Source organism: Rhinolophus sinicus, chromosome 16 (assembly GCF_057876585.1).
Source record: "Rhinolophus sinicus isolate RSI-liver-muscle chromosome 16, RSI-T2T, whole genome shotgun sequence".
In the NCBI taxonomy this organism is placed as follows: domain Eukaryota; kingdom Metazoa; phylum Chordata; class Mammalia; order Chiroptera; family Rhinolophidae; genus Rhinolophus; species Rhinolophus sinicus.
In genome coordinates, this window is record NC_142516.1 from 83,939,006 (window position 1) to 83,959,604 (window position 20,599).

At 35.9% G+C, this 20,599-nt stretch overlaps 2 protein-coding genes across 4 annotated transcripts in view; one reads left to right on the plus strand and one right to left on the minus strand.

The window, feature by feature from the left end:
• Window positions 1-20,599, minus strand: part of CENPP (centromere protein P) — a 229,503-nt gene that overhangs the window by 34,314 nt on the left and 174,590 nt on the right. The window lies entirely within an intron of this gene.
• The window catches only part of ECM2 (extracellular matrix protein 2), a 39,743-nt gene continuing 28,509 nt past the window's right edge, over window positions 9,366-20,599 (plus strand). Inside the window, exon 1 of one of the 2 annotated variants that reach the window (XM_019713823.3) lies at window positions 9,366-9,525. The gene's annotated coding sequence lies outside the window, so the exon portion shown is untranslated. The remainder of the gene's footprint in view (window positions 9,526-20,599) is intronic. The other variant, XM_088792866.1, reaches the window with a different exon arrangement.

Genomic DNA, 20,599 nt, shown 5'->3' on the forward strand with positions numbered 1-20,599 from the left:
AATATTTTAGTTTCTCTTGAATCTGTATTCATTAGTTAAGAGTGATATATAATTTTCCTTTCTTGTACTGTCTTTGACAGTCTGTAGTATGGTTATGCTGGTCTTAAGCATACAAGTTGCTTGATAGAATTTGTTAATAAATAATATAGGCCTGTGGTATTCTTTGTGAGATGGTTTGAAATGATGAATTCAATTTAATAGTTATAGATAATTCAGATTTTTCTATTTCTTCTTCTGACAGTTTTATTGTGTGTGTTTTTTCTAGAACACACACAATAATATCTAAATTTTCTGGCATAAAGTTGTGCATCATATACTTTTATTTTCCTTTAAATGTTTTCAGAATCTGTAGTGAGCAATTTTTATAGTCTTCCTACTGGTGACCTGGTGGTTTCTCCTTTTTTTTTTTTTTTTTTTTTTTCCCTGCATTGATCTGGCTACTGATTTTATTAGTTGGTTTTTATTTATTTTTTTAAATAATGTTTCACATTGTTGATCATCTCTGCTATATAGTGGTTCCCAGTGATATATTTGCTCTTTAATATTTCTGGCAAACATCCCCAAGGCATAAAGCTGCTCACAAGCCCTCTCAGATCTGGGCCCAATGAGACCTCATTGATGATTTTAAGATGTTTTCGTAGTGACCCAGCTTTTTTAGATGTCTTTGATGGCAACTCTATCAATATTAGGTATAGAAAACTGAAAATTTTAACTGTGTACTCAAAAAATTTATGCCACTTACATGTATTACCTGTTCAAGAATACAAAAATAATTTAAAAAATAAAGTGGCAGGGAAATGGGCATTTTATAAATTGCAGGTGGGAGTGTACATTACTATAATGGTTTTGAAAGCAACCTGGAAACATGCACTAAAACTCAAAAAGGGAAACAACCCAAATGTCCACAGATAAGGGAATGGTTGAATATATCACAGCATGTGTATACATCATCACTCCACTTACAGTGAATATTCCTTTGAGAGGGCAAATTCAGGAAAAGCAAATGAAGCAACTGTCATGCTTCAGTGTGAATTAGCTGAAAAAGCAATTGACTAGGTCAGGGATACAGACTGGGCCTGAGGCAAGATAGGACTCCTGTTCTGAGAGCAGCCCAACTTAAAATTTCCAAAATTTAGCTTTATCTTGGTGTTATCTATAAAATTGTCACATGGAAAACAAGTGCATGCTTAAAAGAAAAACTACCTCATTGGTGCTCTATACCAGAGAGGTGAAGATAGTTAAAAGAACTGACATGTGTTCTGGAGTTGTTACCTGCACTAGTCGTCCATGTGGCCTGGGCGCCGAGGGACCTGCTCACATCCTGTTGGGCAGCCAGCACTAAACCCTGCAGAGCAGCTGTTCAGAGCCTAGTTTCAGAACCTTGTTATAGCTATAATAATAAAGGGGAAGAGAACTCTAATACCAGCATTTTCCATGTGCTACTGTAGTTAAAATAGTGTGTGCAGAAGGACTCATGTAACAGCCCATTAAACCACAACATTTTAGAGAAAGGTCCTCAGAAGTTGTACAGTTTGGTTCTCTGCAACCTGGTCTCTGCAACCTTGGCGTGGTAACTACCTACTCCTCCCCCTCTCCACTGCTACTTGAAGTTACTTCTTTTTCTGATTGTTTAAATTCTCTTTAAAAAGTTATTTGTTTTCTGATATGGTTATGAAAAGCTCAAATTACAGACATACAGAATTACATAGTAAAGTTCCCCCATAATTCCATCAGCAAGATAACCACTATTAACAGTTTGTTCTTTATTCCTTCCAACTACTGTCTAGTAAAGATGCTAGATTACATACATTAAAAGAAGGTAAGATAATAGCACCTGTACTATTTTGAAATTTCCTTTTTCTTCTTAGTATATTGTGGACAGCTTAGCACACCTGTATAACAGTTACTTCCATCTCTCTCCATAGCTTTATGGCAGCCCACCGTTCTGCTACAACATAAAACTGGGTTAATTCCTTCTTTATTTTTTCATGGTTACCATGCTTCAAAGTGCTTTCCTAAGCCCATTAGAATATCATAAGATTTTTCAGCAAACTCTACAAGCCAGGAGGGCATGGAACCAAATATTCAAACTACTGAAAGAGAGAAATTATGACCAAGAATAATATACCCAGCATACAGAAGCTGAGGGAATTTTCTAACCCATGACCTGCACTACAAGAAATACTAAAAGAGGCTATTCGACCACCATCAACAGGGACAATTTGTGGCAACCAAAATATAAAAGGGGTGAAGTAAAGGCCTGAACCGGAATACGGGAATGGAGAAAGTAAGCATGCTGAAGAAAATATAATACTCTAAATATCAAACTTTCTCTTACATAAACTTAACGGTAACTACTCAAAAAAAATCCAGAACTGAAATACATACTGTAATAAAAGAAGAAACAGAGGGAAACATCATAGAATACCACCACACAGAAATAATAGACAACAACAAAAAGGCAAAGAAACAATGGAGACACAGCCTTACCAGAAAACTAAAGATAGAATGACAGGAAATCCTCACATATCAATAATCACCCTAAATGTAAATGGACTGAACTCACCAATAAAAAGACACAGAGCAGCAGATTGGATCAAAATACTAAACCCAACCATATGCTGTCTCCAAGAGACACATCTCAGCTTCAAGGACAAGCATAGACTCAAAGTGAAAGGGTGGAAATAGACACTCCAAGCAAATTGTACTCAGAGAAAATCAGGTGTAGCCATAACGATATCAGATGAAACAGACTTCAAGGTGAAAAAGATAACAAGAGACAAAGATGGACATTTCATAATGGTGAAGGGGACTGTACAACAAGAAGACATAACAGTCATCAATATTTATGCCCCCAATCAGGGAGCACCGAAATACACCAAGCAACTACTAACAGAACTAAAGGGAGAAATTGACCAAAACACAATTATACTAGGGGACTTAAATACATCATTGACAGCTATGGATAGATCATCCAAACAGAAAATAAAGAACGAACTAGTAGCCCTAAATGACACATTAGATGAAATGGACATAATTGACATTTATAGAGCACTTCATCCTAAAACATCAGACTATACATTCTTCTCTAGTGTACACGGAACATTCTCAAGGATAGACCATATATTGGGACATAAAATCAGTCTCAACAAATTTAAGAAGATTGAAATCATACCATGCATATTCTCTGATCATAAGGCTTTGAAATTGGATATCAACTGTAAAAAGAAAGCGGGAAAAAACACAAATACATGGAGATTAAACAACATACTTTTAAAGAAGGACTGGGTCAAAGAAGAAGTTAGAGGAGAGACAAAAGATACATAGAAACAAATGACAATGAAAATACATCCTACCAAAATTTTGGGGATGCAGCGAAAGCAGTTTTAAGAGGGAAATTTATCTCATTACAGGCCTATCTCAAGAAACAAGAAAACTCCCAAATAAATAACCTCATGTTACACCTTAAAGAACTAGAAAAAGAAGAACAAGTAAAACCCAAGGTCAGCAGAAGAAAGGAAATAACAAAAATTAGAGCAGAACTAAATGAAATAGAGAACAAAAAGACAATAGAAAACATTAATATGACAAAGAGCTGGTTCTTTGAAAAGATTAACAAAATTGACAAACCCTTGGCTAGCCTCACTAAGATAAAAAGAGAGAAGACACTGATTAACAAAATCAGAAACATAAAAGGGGAAGTTATCACAGACACCACAGAAATACAAAGGATCATCCAAGAATACTATGAAGGACTATATGCCACCAAATTCAACAACCTAGAAGAAATGGACAAGTTCTTAGAAACATATAGCCTTCCAAGGCTGAACCATGAAGAACTGGAAAATCTAAACAGACCGATCACCAGTAACGAAATTGAATCAGTCATCCAAAACCTTCCCAAAAGCAAAAGTCCGGAACCAGATGGCTTCACTAGTGTATTCTACCAAACTTTCAAAGAAGATCTAATACCTATCCTGCTCAAACTCTTCCAAAAAATTGAAGAAGAGACAGTACTCCCTAACTCATTTTATGAGGCCAACATTACCCTGATACCAAAACCTGGTAAGGACAGCACAAAAAAAGAAAACTACAGACCAATATCTCTGATGAATACCGATGCAAAAATCCTAAACAAAATTCTAGCAAATCGAATACAACAATGCATTAAAAAGATTATTCATCACGACCAAGTGGGGTTCATCCCCGGGGCACAAGGATGGTTCAACATCCACAAATCCATCAATGTGATACATCACATAAACAAAATAAAGGACAAAAATCATATGATTATATCAATTGATGCAGAAAAAGCATTTGACAAGATACAACATCCATTTATGATTAAAACACTTAATAAAATGGGTATAGAAGGAAAATACCTTAACATAATAAAGGCCATATATGACAAGCCCTCTGCTAATCTCATAATTAATGGAGAAAAACTGAAGCCCTTTGCTCTACGTTCAGGAACACGACAGGGATGTCCCCTATCACCTCTGCTTTTCAACATAGTGTTGGAAGTCCTTGCCAGAGCAATCAGGCAAGAGAAAGAAATAAAAGGCATCCAGATTGGGAATGAAGTTAAATTATCACTCTTTGCAGATGACATGATGCTATACATAGAAAACCCTAAAGACTCCACCAAAAAGCTATTAGAAACAATCAACGAATACAGTAAAGTTGCCGGCTACAAAATCAACACACAAAAGTCCATTGCCTTCCTATATACTAACAATGAAATCTCAGAAAAAGAAATACAAAAAACAATTCCTTTTGCAATTGCAGCAAAAAGAATAAAATACCTAGGAATAAACTTAACCAAGGATGTGAAAGACCTATATGCTGAAAACTATAAGACACTTTTGAAAGAAATTGAAGAAGACACAAAGAAATGGAAAGACATTCCGTGCTCATGGATTGGAAGAATCAACATAGTTAAAGTGGCCATATTACCCAAAGCAATATACAGATTCAATGCAATCCCCATCAAAATCCCAATGGCATATTTTAAAGAAATAGAACAAAAAATCATCAGATTTGTTTGGAACCACAAAAGACCCCGAATAGCCAAAGCGATCTTAAGGAAAAAGAACAATAATGGAGGTATCACACTTCCTGACTTTGGCTTGTACTACAGGGCAACAATAATCAAAACAGCATGGTATTGGCAGAAAAACAGACACATAGACCAATGGAATAGAATTGAGAACCCAGAAATAAAACCACATAAATATGGACAGATAATTTTTGACAAAGAAGCTAAAAACATACAATGGAGCAAAGACAGCCTCTTTAATAAATGGTGCTGGGAGAATTGGATAGCCACGTGCAAAAGAATGAAACTGGACTGCTATTTGTCACCATGTACCAAAGTTAATTCAAAATGGATCAAAGACTTAAGCATAAGACCTGACACAATAAACTGCATAGAAGAAAACATAGGTACTAAACTTATGGACCTTGGGTTCAAAGAGCATTTTATGAACTTGACTCCAAAGGCAATGGAAGTAAAAGCTAAAATAAACGAATGGGACTATATGAAACTTAAAAGCTTCTGCACAGCAAAAGAAACCGTTGACAAAATAAAGAGGCCACCAACTGAATGGGAGAAGATTTTTGCAAACAGTGCCTCCGATAAGGGGCTAGTATCCAGAATATACAAGGAACTCATGCAACTCAACAACAAAAAAACAAACAACCCAATTGAAAAATGGGCAGAGGACTTGAAGAGACATTTCTCCAAAGAGGACATACAAATAGCAAATAGACATATGAAAAAATGTTCAACATCACTAATCATCAGAGAAATGCAAATCAAAACCAGAATGAGATATCACCTCACCCCAGTCAGAATGGCTATCATCAACAAGACAAATAGTAACAAATGTTGGAGAGGCTGTGGAAAAAAAGGAACCCTCATACACTGTTGGTGGGAATGCAGACTGGTGCAGCCGTTATGGAAGGCAGTGTGGAGGTGCCTCAAAAAATTACGAATAGAATTGCCATATGACCCAGCAATCCCTCTCCTGGGTATCTACCCAAAAAATCTGAAAACATTTAGAGATAAAGACACGTGTGCTCCAATGTTCATTGCAGCTTTGTTTATAGTGGCCAAGACATGGAAACAACCAAAATGTCCTTCGATAGATGAATGGATAAAGAAGTTGTATATATACACAATGGAATACTATTCGGCGGTAAGAAAAGATGATATAGGAACATTTGTGACAACATGGATGGATCTTGAGAGAGTAATGCTCAGCGAAATAAGTCAGACAGAAAAAGCAGAGAACCATGTGATTTCACTGATATGTGGTATATAAACCAAAAACAACAAAAGAACAAGACAAACAAATGAGAAACAGAAACTCATAGACACAGATAATAGTTTAGTGGTTGCCAGAGGGTAAGGGGGGTGGGGGGTGGGGGGTGGGAGATGAGGGTAAGGGGGATCAAATATATGGTGATGGAAGGAGAACTGACTCTGGGTGATGAACACACAATGGGATTTATAGATGATGTAATACAGAATTGTACACCTGAAATCTATGTAATTTTACTAACAATTTTCACCCCAATAAATTTAATAAACAAAAAAACCAAAAGAAAAAAAACAAGGTGTTTTCCTAGAGGCACACTTGTGCAGAGAAAGATGTGTTTCTATAATGGATTCATAGAAGTGAAAGCCTGGGACAGAATATAGCTATCAAGCTGCCCACAAAGAATATAAGTGTTTCTGTTTGCCTTAAACACTGCATCCAACACTGCATGTCATCAACAGTTTTTCCTCCCCAAGCAATATATGTATTTCAAATCACGCCACATATTTTTTAAGACTACTTTTTAAAAAGGTAGTTTTAGATTAACAGCAAAATAAAGAGAAAGGTACAGGGGTTTCCTAAATATCCCCAGTACCCCCTCCCAGGGCTCCCCCCATCATCCCATCCCTCCCCCCCATAATGGTGCTTTATTAGAACTGATGAATCTACACTGACCATCTGAATCACCCAAGTCCATAGTATGTTAGAGTTACTCTTGGTGGTGTACATCCTGTGGGTTTGGATATATGCATAATAACATGTATCCATCACTACAGTATCATAGAGTGTCTGCACTGCCCTAAAAATCCTCTGTGCACCACCTGTTCATCACTCTCTTTTCCCCAACCCTGGCAACCTCTGATCTTTGTAATGTCTCCATAGTTCTGCCTTTTCCAGAATGTCATGCAGTTGGAGTCACACAGTATGTAGGCTTTCAGATTGGCTTCTTTCACTTAGTAATGTGCACTTAAGTTTCCTCCATTCTTTCCATGGCTTGATAGCGCATGTCTTTTTAGCACTAATATTCTGTTTCTGGATGGACCGCCGTTTATTTATCCACTCACCTACAGAAGGGCATCTTGGTTGTTTCTAAGTTTTGTCAATTATGAATAAAGATGCTGTACTCGTAAACATCTGTGTGCAGGTTTTTATGCAGACATACATGTTATTTATTTGGTTAAATACCAAGGAGCACGATTGCTGGATTGTTGGGTAAGAGTATGTTTAGTTTTGTAAGAAACCACCAAACTGTCTTTCAAAGTGGCTGCACCATTTTGCGTTCCCAACGGAAATGAATGAAGAGTTCCTGTTGCTTCACATCCTCACCAGCATTTGGTGGTGTTGGTGTTTTGGATTGTTGCAATTCTCATAGGTGAGTAATGGTACGTCATTGTTGATTTAGTCTCCAAAAGCTCTTTTCTGGTTGTGTATATGTATTTTCTGGGAAGAAGAGGAGAGACTCCAATCTTTGTTAGAAGCTTCCCAAATGTTTGGTATCCTTGCTGTCTGCTTATCACTGAGAAAACAGGGTTAAAACACTGACCAAAAGCTCTGAACATCTGGGTGGAGATGGTCAACTCTGTGCTTAGACTGGGTTGTACTGAATATGGGGGCTCATTGTTCCACCACTCACCCAAGGCCAAGTAGATGAGAACATAAGTTCAATTTAGGGACAAACACCTAATACTTGAAACAAATCATGGAGACATCAGGAGGATTGGGCTCATCTGTCCTGCTACACTTCAGTGCAATTTCCCAATGAACCTCACCATTCCTAGGATCTGTAATTTCTAAACCTGGAACACCAACAGAGCTATTCTTCCACATGTTTCAAGCTATAGTGTCATCTGTCAGACAGGGCCTATAAGCCTTCAGTCTTTAAGGAATTTCTCAAAGTTCGTGTCTTCAAATAGTACTAATTATTTTGTAGTTCAGTGTTGCATTTTTTTAAAAAAACAAATGTAGTTTTTACTATTTTTAGGAATATTGGTGGCCCATTTGATTAGTCCATCATCTTGATTTGATCTATCCAGGTCATTTTAAGATTTGGGGAAAACAAAAATGTGGCTCCTCTCTGTCAAATAATTTGGACCCCTAACATAGAATAAACAAGAATTTAAAAAATAGATATTAGGGACAGCCAGATGGCTCAACTGGTTAGAGCGCAAGTGCTGAACAACAGGGTTGCCAGTTCGATTCCCACACGGGCAGTGAGCTGCGCCCTCCACAACTAGATTGAAGGACAATGACTGATGGGTCCTAGAAAAACACACTGTTCCCCAATATAAATTTTAAAAAAAGATATATCATTACCTAATCTATGACAGGCACCTTATATACTCATACGTTACTATTTTTATTTGCACAAAAAATTGAAAGGTAGGTATTATATTATCATCACCGTTGTAGTCAGAAACAACAGTAACTCACCCAAGGTCACCTGTAAGCAGTGCGATGGGCCTGCAACCCCGACCTGTCTCTGATCTGCTCACTTGCACATGAAGAAACTGAGGACGAAGTATATAACCAATTTAACAGAGTAGCCAGAAGCAGAAGCCTCACAGGCCCCTTGCACATTTTCTTGTTATTGCTTCAAGGTTGGAAGTTACATAATTTCAATAACATCAACATGTAACAGCTTTTTGTGTTTTACTCACAATACTGCATGTGAGGTTGGGGTGGGCAGACAGATGATGAGAGAATTAATTAACATTACCCCAACAAAAGGAGTCCCAGGAATGCAGTTACTCTAAATCGGAGACAATTGCATCGCTATAATCTGATAAAATTCAAATGGTATCATGTAGTCTAGTATAAATGTTAGGAATTTTTGATGCAAGTCATCTATGAAAACCAGATTTCTTAATCAAGCTCCATTTTTGTGCTTCCAACTCCGCCTTCTCAGCCTGCAGCCTAATGTTTTCCCCCTGCTGCTGCTTTCCACTTTTCCTGTGATTTAGAAAAAATATTTCCCTTGGTAACCATTTTTCCTGGTTACTCCCTTGGCTCATTTTCTGCACAAAAAACTGAAAGGCATTTATCCCCAAGGGAGGCAGTTATTTCAGATTTTACTAAGAAGTCAGTTTACATTTTTCAACATTCCCTTCTGTCCTTTGTTTTAAAGAAAGCTCTGATTTTTGTTTCGTTTTCAGCTGGAGACTTAAATGACACCAAGCAAAGCCTACTTAGTTTAGATTTCAAGGTAAAAAAGTTTTTCACTTTTAAGTTTCTACTACAGCATGTGGAATGGTTTTAATATTTGGGTGTGTTATGTTGTAAATGTTTAACTCTTGAGGAAATTAGCTCTTACTAATAGATTTTTGAAGTTTAAAATGTGCATTATTCTGTTTACTAGTTTTTCTCAGGATGAATACTTCCCAAATATTTCAAACTTTACAGAATTAGGATTATATATATTTTTATATGTTTAAATATAATTACGTGCTCAATAGAAGTGTAAGTGGGTTCGAAAATTTTATTCTTTCTCTATTTTTAAGTCCTAAAAGAACAGGATTAATGAAAACTGTTTTTCGTTTTAAGCCTGCTGAGTGATGTTAAAAGGGACAATAGGCATCTCATAGCTTTGTGTAGAAGTTTAAATTCTAAATTTAATATTTTAAAATCTTACTTAAGACAGTTGATGAAAACTTGAAATGGAAAGAAAAACAGTAAGTTAACCAAAGTTTACAGAGGTTATTTAATGTTGGTATAAACATAGTAAGAGCCAGAAGGAAGAATTTACTTGGTCAAAATAATAGCTACTGTGATTAGAGTGCCATAAAATCTTATCTCTAGAAACATATTCACTCAATTGCAAAATTACTTATTAAAGAGTAAAAGCAATGCGAAGTTCTATAAATCACTGAAAAAAACAAAGGCTTGGGCATCAATTATAAAACTGGCATTGAAAGGCCATTTCATAAAAATTATTTAAACATTTCAGTGAGACTATTTAGATTCTGATTTTGTTAAAATTAAGATACTCTGCAAATATATTTCTGAACATATCTATTTAGATTTCTGGGCAAGTAAAAGTCAGCCAATTTAAGGGAAGAAAAAGAGAAAGACTAAGGACCAAGTTTCCAGGATGGGGAAAGTGGGAGGGAGGCGAGCTCAGGTACCCTGGTGAGTGAGTGCTCAGAGGAGGCCCAGGGACAACAGGAAACCTGAGACACCCCCCCACCTGCCCCCCAACGGGAGTTATCTCCAGGGCCCTCAAGTCCAGGGCCCAGCTCCTCATAACTCTTACCCAGCACAGGACGGAGAGCCTACCCATATGACTACCAAGGCAAGAATAATTCATTGTATGTGTTCATGCAGAGCACAGCATTTACGTTCTCTACCAGAGCCCACTTCCTTGCAACTCAGCAAATTGTACTTCCAGCCTGTTTCACAGTCCAGCTATTTGTACTGGTTTGCATTGCTGCGATTGCCATTTCTTTTCCAACATTAGCTTGCTCTCTGAATTGACTTTTACATTTTTAGCTGCCAACCAGCTAAGGGGTTTGCTCCTTCCTTGCATTTTGCATGTTTTTCTAAAAGATTACAAAAAGTTGTTCTAATATAGGTTCATTTCAATGACCTATAGCAAGGGTTTTGAAATGACTGTAGTAATGTACATATATACTGAAGTTAGCATGCTGAGGTTAGCTGACATAAAGATAACCTTAGCTCAATTTGTTGAGCTAAGGTAAAGTGGTGGCAAGTCAGAATATGATCCAAGGGTAACCTGAGTAGAGGAGGATGATGTTGCTGGAAGAAGTTATAAAAAGAACCACTGAGATCCAGGAGAGCAAAATGAGAAAGTATCACCCCCTCTTCTCTCACCAGGAACCCTAGAAATAACACATGATATATTACAAACAAATACACACATGAATATATAGCTGCACTAGAAAATATAAGGGAAATTTCTGGTGAGACAGAAACTGTGACGAGTCCTTCAAAGACGGAAGAAGATGGGAATGAATTTAAAGAAGGAAAACACAACCTTAATATGGCAGATAACCGAGTAAAAGAGAGCTTGGGTGGGGAAAAAAAGTCATGAGAGTAAAAGGTGCCAAGAAGGATAAATTAAAAAACAACAACCATACAACCGTATACATTATGGTAAAACTTCTGAATATTAAAAATGAGTTGAAAATATGAAAAAAAACCCTTCTATTAAGAGGGAAAATAAGATTTCTTAGGAAGAGATGAAAATCAGATTTAAGTTAAACTTCTCACCAGTAATATCAGATGTAAGAAATTCGTGGAATAATATCAATAAATTATGAAAAAGATGATTTTGAAATAATTCTATTTCCAACTAAACAGAATGATGTTTTCTGACATAGAAGAATTCCAAATTTTTATAACTCACAACATTCTTTTGAAGAAAGAGGATGTATTTCAGCAAGAAATAAAATGAATCTCAGGGAACTTCTGCTTCTAATAATGGCAGGCTAGGCGATTCAGATCGATCAACCTGCTGAGAATAATTAGACAAGAAAGGAAAATTACAGGGCCAATATATAGGGTAGGACTGAAACCCAAAGAAGTTTGGAACAGCTTTTCTTCTGGAGGCATCTGTGGATCCAGCAGAGGTAGCTGAGAAGCTTAGTGTAGCTTAAAAAAAAGCTTCATGAGCCAAAAGAGAAACAAAAATCAAAGGGCCAAGCAAGCAGCAGGGGTGGCGGGGAAAAGTCATGCCAGTGAAATCACCAAACTTTGGTTTGGGACCCAATGTGTTGTAATTACTAATTGGAGATAGTGAAGCTCAGCTTCAAGTCACTCAATCTATGATTGGTAGTACCCTTAGCCTCATGCCCAAAGCATATGTAAATCCTTTTGGGATAAACAATACATTATCCTAGGCTTCAAAGTATTATCATAACTTTTCATATACAATGTCTGGCACTAAATCAAAAGCCATCAGGCATGAGAAGAAACAGAACAACATGGCTAAAAACCAAACGAAATACAGACTATACAAATAGACATACAGAGGGTCCAGAAAATGAAGTCTTCAAACACAGACTTTTAAAAAAATATGATAAATATATTAAAAAAGTAAAAGAATAGATTGAAAATTTCAATAGCATCAGAAACAATAAGAAGAACCCACTGGAAAATTAAAAACAGTTAAAAAAAAAAAAAAAAACCACAAAAGAAATAAGGAAGTCAAAGAGTGGATTTAATAGCAGATAAACCACAGTTGAAGACATAGTTAGTCAATTGGAAGGTAGATTAAAGAATAACCAGGATGAATCACAGAGTGACATAAGGATGAAAAATACAAGAGAGGGAAAGAGACATAAAATACACAATAAGAAACCAGCAAACAAAACAGAAACAAACTCATAGATACAGAGAACAAACTGATGGTTTCCAGATGGGAGGAGGGCTGGGGGACTGGGTGAAAAAGGTAAAGGGATTATTTGCAGTTACAAAACAGTCACAGGGATGTAAAGTACAGCATAGGGAATATAGTCAATAATACTGTAATAATTATGTATGGTGTCAGGGGGGTACTAGACTTATCAGGGGAATCACTTTGTAGGTTATATAAATGTCTAACCACTATGTTGTACACCTAAAACTAATATAGAGTGTTGACTGTAATTGAAAAAAAAAAATTTAAACAACAAAACAAGACATAACAAGGCTATCATACATGTAATTGTAGTTCTAGAAAGAAAGAGGAGAGAAAAGCAAGAAAGTATTATTTGAAGGGATACAGGCTGAGAAGTTTCCAAATTTAATGAATTTTCCAAATTTAATGGCTTTAGATTCAAGAAGTACTGTGAATCCTAACAGGATAAGAACAAGAAAATCATAAATACAACAAGGTAAAACAGATGAAAACCAAAGTCAAAGAGGACATCTTAAAACAAAGAGGCAGGAAAAAACACACACACACAAAAAAACCTTTTAAAGAAGAAATAATTAGACTGACAGATGACTACTTAATAGTAGAAACTATGGAAACAAGAAGACACTGGAATGAAATCTTCAAAGTGCTGAACAAAAACACTTGTCAACCTAGAATCCCATATCTAGAGAATACATCCTCCTTTCAGAATAAACAAAAAAGATAAGCTTTTTCAAATAAAAAGAGAATTGGTCATCAGTATTCTAGCACTGAAGGAATTACAGAAATAAAATAATACCAATAGAAGATTGGAGATGCAAGAAGGAATAACGAGAAACAAAAAGGATAAATGTTTAGGTAAACTAAACCTCAACTGGGGGCAGTTAAAGCTAAAAATAAAATGATGCAAAAAATATATTAAGCAGACATTAACCAAAAGAACACAACAACATTATTAGACAAAGTAGATCTTACGACAAAAAGCACTACTAGAGATACAGAAAGTACTTAACAATAATAACCCCAGAAACATATAACAATTCTAAATTTGTATCTACCTATAACATAGCTTCAAAATATGTTAGTAAATATGATCAAAGTGACTTATAAGTATTAAACTACATCCAAAAATAAACCTAAGGGATAATATAGTTCAAAAACAATGAAGACTCTATTATTACATTATTTGTAAATTAAACCTAAAACACAAAAATACTTCCAGAAGATATATGGACAAATGTTTAAAATAACAAAAAACTGGTAAAAATTAAATGCCCACCATCAAATTGTTTGTTCAATAACTTGTGGAATGAAAATAGTGTACAAACCTGATGGATTTACATACATTGACATATACGAGGTCTGACAATTAAGTTCGTGAACTCATCCTAGAAAAAAATGCTACATACCTCATCACTGAATATCACTACAATCACCTTCGAAATACTCCCCTTGGGAAGCTGTGCACCGATGCCAGTGTCTAGTCTATCCTTCAAAGCAATTTTGGAACTCTTTTTCTGGAATGGCCATCAGAGCTGTTGTCGTATTACCCTTGATGTCCTGAATGTCATCAAAATATCTTCCTTTCAATATTTCCTTTACCTTCAGGTAAAGAAAGAAGTCATTGGGGGCCAGATCAAGTGAGTAGGGAGGGTGTTCCAATACAGTTATTTGTTTACTGGCTAAAAACTCCCTCATAGACAGTGCCATGTGAGTTGGTACATTGTCAAGATGCAAGAGCCATGAATTATTGGCAAAAGGTTCAGGTCATCTAACTTTTTCATGCAGCCTTTTCAGCACTTCCAGATAGTAAACTTGGTTAACTGTCCAGTTGGTACAAATTCACAATGAATAATCCCTCTGATAATCAAAAAAGGTTAGTAACATCGTTGCAACAAGTTCGCAAACTTAATTGTCAGACCTCGTATGTACACAATTTATTACTGAGTAAAAATAAAATAAATTGCAGCATAACATATACCTAACCATTCCATTTGTGTTTAAATGTGTATGTGCATATGTGTTTAGAAGGGGTTAGGAAAGATACACTAAAATAGGGGTTGGGAAACTATAGCCCAAGTGCATCAGAACACAGCCACGCCCATCCATTTACTTATCTTCTGTGGTTACTTTGGGGCTACAATAACAGCAATTGAGTAGTTTTGACAGAGACTGTTGGCTCACAAAGCTAAAAATACTGACTCTCTTGACCTTGATGAAAAAGTGTGCCTATTTTGTACTAAACTATGAATTATGGTTAAGGTAACTAATCCTTTATGCCTTATACACATATGTATCATTTCGAGTTGTTTTTTTAATACACTATTTGTATAATTTTAAACACATCCTAAAAAGGATTAGAGAAAAAAATGATGACGACCATTGATTAGAGCGTGGTGCTAATAACACCAAAATTGCCAGTACGATCCCCACATGAGGCGTGTGAGCTGTGCCCTCCTTAAAAAACAACAACACGTATCACTAAAAGAAAAAAAAAATAAGACGACCTTAGGAGAGAGAAACTGTGTGAACATGGCTTTTATCTTTAAATCTCTTATGGGCTATCATGTGGACAACCAATTATAGCTCAACCTAAGAAAGACCTTTTGGACAGAGTTGTCTGAACATGGAAGATAAAGAATTCCCCACTACTAGAAAAGTACATGACTTCAAAGACTCATTCCAAATCTGAGCTCTACACAGTGAAGCACCATTATAAATGATATAGATTGTTAGGAAACAACAGCATCACCTGAGCACAACAGAAATACAAACTGAAAGGAGGATCATAAATTGAAGAATATGCAATTCTGACGACATGAGCTTATGTATGAGACTTGGAAACAGATCAAAAGAAAAGAATGCCTTGGAATTAGTAGGATAGCTTGGGTTACCATATGGAAATAATTCATTTATAACTAACCCCATTTAGTTACAACTCATTAGGTTCTGCCTATAAGCAACAAGGGACTGTCCTGATTAAAAACCTTCAGTAACTATTTCTCTAAACCAGGGTTTCTGCATCCGGGCACTACTGACATTCTGGGCTGGCTGACTCCGTGCTGTGGTAGACCGTCCTGGGCACTGCAAGACAGTTAGCAGCATCCCTGGCCTCTACACACTGACAGCCAAAGTGCCCCTCTCGCTTGTGACTACTGAAAATGTATCCAGAGGTTGCCCAGTGTCCCCTGGGGCAAAATCCTTCCCTGTCCAGAACCACTACTATAAACTGTGGGCTGGCAAACTTGCTGCAAGCTAGTTTGGATTTTGCAGACTACATTGTTAGTCTGTCTTAACTATTCAACTCTGCCATTGCTGTGCAAAAAGTAGCCATAAGCAATATATAAATAAATGAGGGTGGCTGTGCCAATAAAACCTTATATATGGATATTGAAATGTTAATTTCTTATAGTTTAATCTGTCATATTATTCTTTTAAATTTTAAAACCATGAAAATATAAAAATTATGTTTAGCCTATAGGCTGTACAAAGGAACTCAGCAAGCCCAATTTGGCCTTGAGCGCTTCATTTCCTGACACCTGGTCTAAGTTACTCTCAACCTCGCAGCCTGGTCCTCAAGACCCTCACTTCAGCTCCACCCGAGGAGAGGTCTGAGGTCACACAACATTGCTAAGTGCCTCGGACCAACAGGGAGTATGGATTTGACTTATCACATGATTTCCATGTTTGATTCTGCAGTTGCTCTCTTACTCTGAACATCAAAGTGGTAGCCTGATTCAAATATAGTGGTAGAGATAATTATAGTGCATATATTTATAGTGTACCTGTAAATTATAAATTAAAAATTATTATAAATGAAAGTGCATATATCTAAAGTGTACCTGTAAAACTGTGGCCACAATCCAGGGAATACACCCAGCACCTCCAAAGTTCACTCATAACCTTGGTGACCTCCTCCACCTACCAGGCTGCCAAGTCCCCGTCCCTCAGAAGTTGCTAAGCAACCACTGAGGTGCTTTCCTTGTAGCAAAGGTTGTATTTCCTACAGTTTTATATAAATGGAATCAGTATGTATCCTTTTGGGTGACACTTCTTTTATTCAACATTTCTAGATTCACCTGCTGTTACTGCTAAGTAGTCTTCCACTGCATATCCATACAGATTATAGATTGTTTACCTACTAACATGTTGATGGACATTTGAATGGCTTGTGCTTTTTGTCTGGTATGAAGAAAGCTTTTATGAACATTTATAAAAGAGTCTTCGTGAGGACATATGCTTTCTTTCTGTTGGGTAAATGTCTAGGAGTGGAATGGCTGGGTAAGTAGCAGGTGCATGTTTAACTTTTGAAGTAACTGCCAAACTGTTTTCCAAAAATGTCTATGCTGTTTTACATCACCAAGGGCATTGTGTGAGAACTTTAGTTACTCCATATCCTTGCCAAACACTTGCTATGGTCTGCCTTTTTAATTTTAGCCATTCCAATAGGTGTGTAGCAGTGTCTTATTGAGGTTTCAATTTCTATTTCCGTAATGACTCATGATTTTGAGTACCCTGTCATGGGCTTATTTGCCATTTGTGATCATCTTTGGTGAAGTGTGTTCAAAGTTTTGGGCTGTTTTAAAAATTGGGTGGTTTTACAAAGTTCTCAGCACCCAAAATTGGACGCTACTAGAACATATGTATTGTTCTCCACAGTAAGTGACCATTCTGAATGGTCATGACCATTTTGATACAAATGCCAAGGTGAAAACAAAACCCTCTGTAGGATTTGTCAAGGAACCTTTGTAAAAGGAGCAGTTTCCAGCCGTACCAGATGGTACAAGGGAAAGCTCTTGCAGGAGCTTCAAAGGTCTTCAGTCCCTGGAAGATATTGCGGGTTTGGTTCCAGATCACTGCAATAAAGCAAGTTGTAATCTTTTAACTGGTAGAGGGTCTTGCCTTCAATTTGCAAACAACCCAACATCTGTTGGGCGCAATAAAATAAAGTGCAATTTTTAAAAAATTGGGTGGTTTTTCTTTTTTTAATAATTGAGTTAAGACATCTTTATTGTTGATACAAGTCCTTTGTTGTACATCTTGCAAATAATTTTCCTATTATGTGGCATGACTTTTCATGTTCTTAACAGTGTCTTTTGAAGAGAAAAAGATTTCTATTTTGATGAAGTTCAATTTATTTTTTAAAATATTTCATGCTTTCATTGCTGTATTTAAGAAATCTTTGCTAAACCCAAGGTCCCCAAAAGTTTTTCCTTTGTTTACCTCTACAAATAATTTTTCCTCTTACATTATCTACGACAATTTTTTATACTGTATTTTTGTTTCGTATGTGACTATACAATTATTCTAGTACCCTGTGTTGAAAAGATAACCCTTCCTCCATTAAAACTGTTTTGGTACCTCTATCAAAACGCAATTGACTGTGTATGTTTAGTCTATTTCTGTACTCTCTATTCTGTTGATTTACTTGTCTATCTTAACACCAATATCACACCATCTTTATTTCTCTAGCTTTTAATACGTATTGAAATCAGGTAGTGTTAGCCCTCCAAATTTGTTCTTTTTTTTACAAAGTTGTTTTGGCTGTTCTAGGCTCTTTGCATTTCCATTTAAGTTTTAGAACCACCATGTCAATTTTTTTAAAAAGTCTGCTGGAATTTTGATTGGATTTGTGACAAATTTATAGATTAATTTAAGGGAGAATTGAGAATTTAAAACTAAGTGGTCTGATTCATATATACATTATATATCTCCATTTATATAGGTCTTCGTTCATTTATTTCAGCAATTCTTTAGTTTCCAGAGCAGTAATCTTGCACATCTTTTGTCAGAACTATCCTTTAGGATATCACATTTTTATGTTATTATAAACAGTTTCATTTTTAACTTCATTTCCTGATTGTCATTAGTATATAGAAATAATCTTGATTTTTGTATCCCTGATCTTGATCTTGAATCCTGAAACTTCACTAAGCTCTTATTACTTGTGAAACTTTTTTGTAGGATTTCCTACATAGATGATCATGACATTTGTGAATAAAGCCAGTTTTACTTCTTTCTTTCCAATTTGGATGCATTTTACTTCTTGGTCTTACCTTACTATATTGGCTATAACATTCAGTAAAATGTTGACTAGAAGTGGTGAGACCAGACCCCCTTTCATTGTTCCTGATCTTAAGGGGAAAACATTGTATTGAACAATTAAGGATGAGGTTTACCAACATGTTTTTTATATATGACAATTATCAGATTTAGGTTTACAGTAAGTTAAAATCAATGAACTGACACTGAGACATCATTATGACCAAGTCCATAATTTACAATTCACATTTGGTGTTGTACACTGTATAGGTTTGGATAAATGTATAATGACATGTATACACCATGACAGTATCATGGAATATTTTCACTGCCCTAAAAATCTTCTGTGCTCCATCTATTCATCCCTCCCCCATGAAACCAACTCCTGGCAACCACTGATTTTTTTACTGCCTTTTCCACAATGCCGTATAGTTACAATCATACAGCATTAGCATTTCAGATTGGCTTCTTTCACTTAGCAGTATGCATTTAATGTTCTTCCATGTCTTTGCATGGATTGCCAGCTCATTTCATTTTAGCACTGAATAATATTCCATTGTCTGGATGGACTTCAGTTTATCTACTCACCTACTGAAAGACATCTCAGTTCCTTCCAAGTTTTGGCAATTGTGAATAAAGCTGATGTAAACATCCACGTGTAGGTTTTTGTGTGGATATAAGTTTTCAACCCATTTGAGTAAATATCAAGGAGCATGATTGCTGGGTCATATATTAAGAATATATTTAGTTTTCTAAAAAACTGCCCAACTGTCTTCCAAAGTGGCTGTACCATCTTGCGCTGGCACCAGCAACGAATGAGAGTTCCCGTGGCTTCACATCATTGCCAGCATTTGGTGTGGTCAGCGTTTTTGATTTTGGCTATTCTAATAGTTGTATAGTGCTATCTTGTTTTAACTTGCAATCTACTATTTTAAAATCAATATTTGAGACAGGAAAATAGAAATTCTGGATGATAACTATGGATTTGTCTATTTCTTCTTGCAGTTCTATCGGTTTTTTTCTTAATGCATTTCAAAGCTGTATTGCTCTGTATATAAGGTTTAGGATTGTTACATCTTCACGACAAAAAAAAATCCCTTTATCATTATGCAATGGCTCTTTTTATGCTTGATAATATTCTTCTTCATCTTATCTACTTCATCTAATATTATAATACCCATTCCACTTTATTTTTCAGTTGACATACAATATTGTATTAGTTTCCAGTGTATAACATAGTGATTAGACATTTATATAACTTACAAAGTGATCACCCCAGTAAGTCTGGTACCTACCTGACTATATTCCCTATGCTGTATGTTACATCCCAGAATTCAATTTTTCTTTTGATTAGTGTTACCATAGTATATATTTTCTAACCTTTTAATTTTAACCCATTTGTATCTATATTTAGCATGAGTTTCTTGTAGGCAGCATCTAGTTGGGTCCTGTTTTTTTAAATTCAATCTGACAGTCTCTGTCTTTCAATTGTGGCATTTAATCAATTTACATTTAATATAATTTACATATATGATTTGGATTATTTTTATCATTCCACTTTATCTCCTTTATTGGCTTATTAGCTGTAACTCTTTTTGTTTCCTGGTTACCTTCAGGCTCATAATATGCACCTTTAACTTACTACAGTTTACTTTCAAGTGATATTATTCCACTTTGCTTATAGTATAAGAAACTTACAACAGTACATTGACATTTCCTATTTCTTTCACTTTGCTTCTGTTCCCATACATTTTACTTCTACTTATGTGATAAACACCCAAACACAGTATTATTGTATTAATGTAATTGTTAAACAGTTGAGTGTATTAGTCAATTATCTTTTCTTTGAGTACCTTAAAGATGTTGCTCTCCTGTCTTCTGG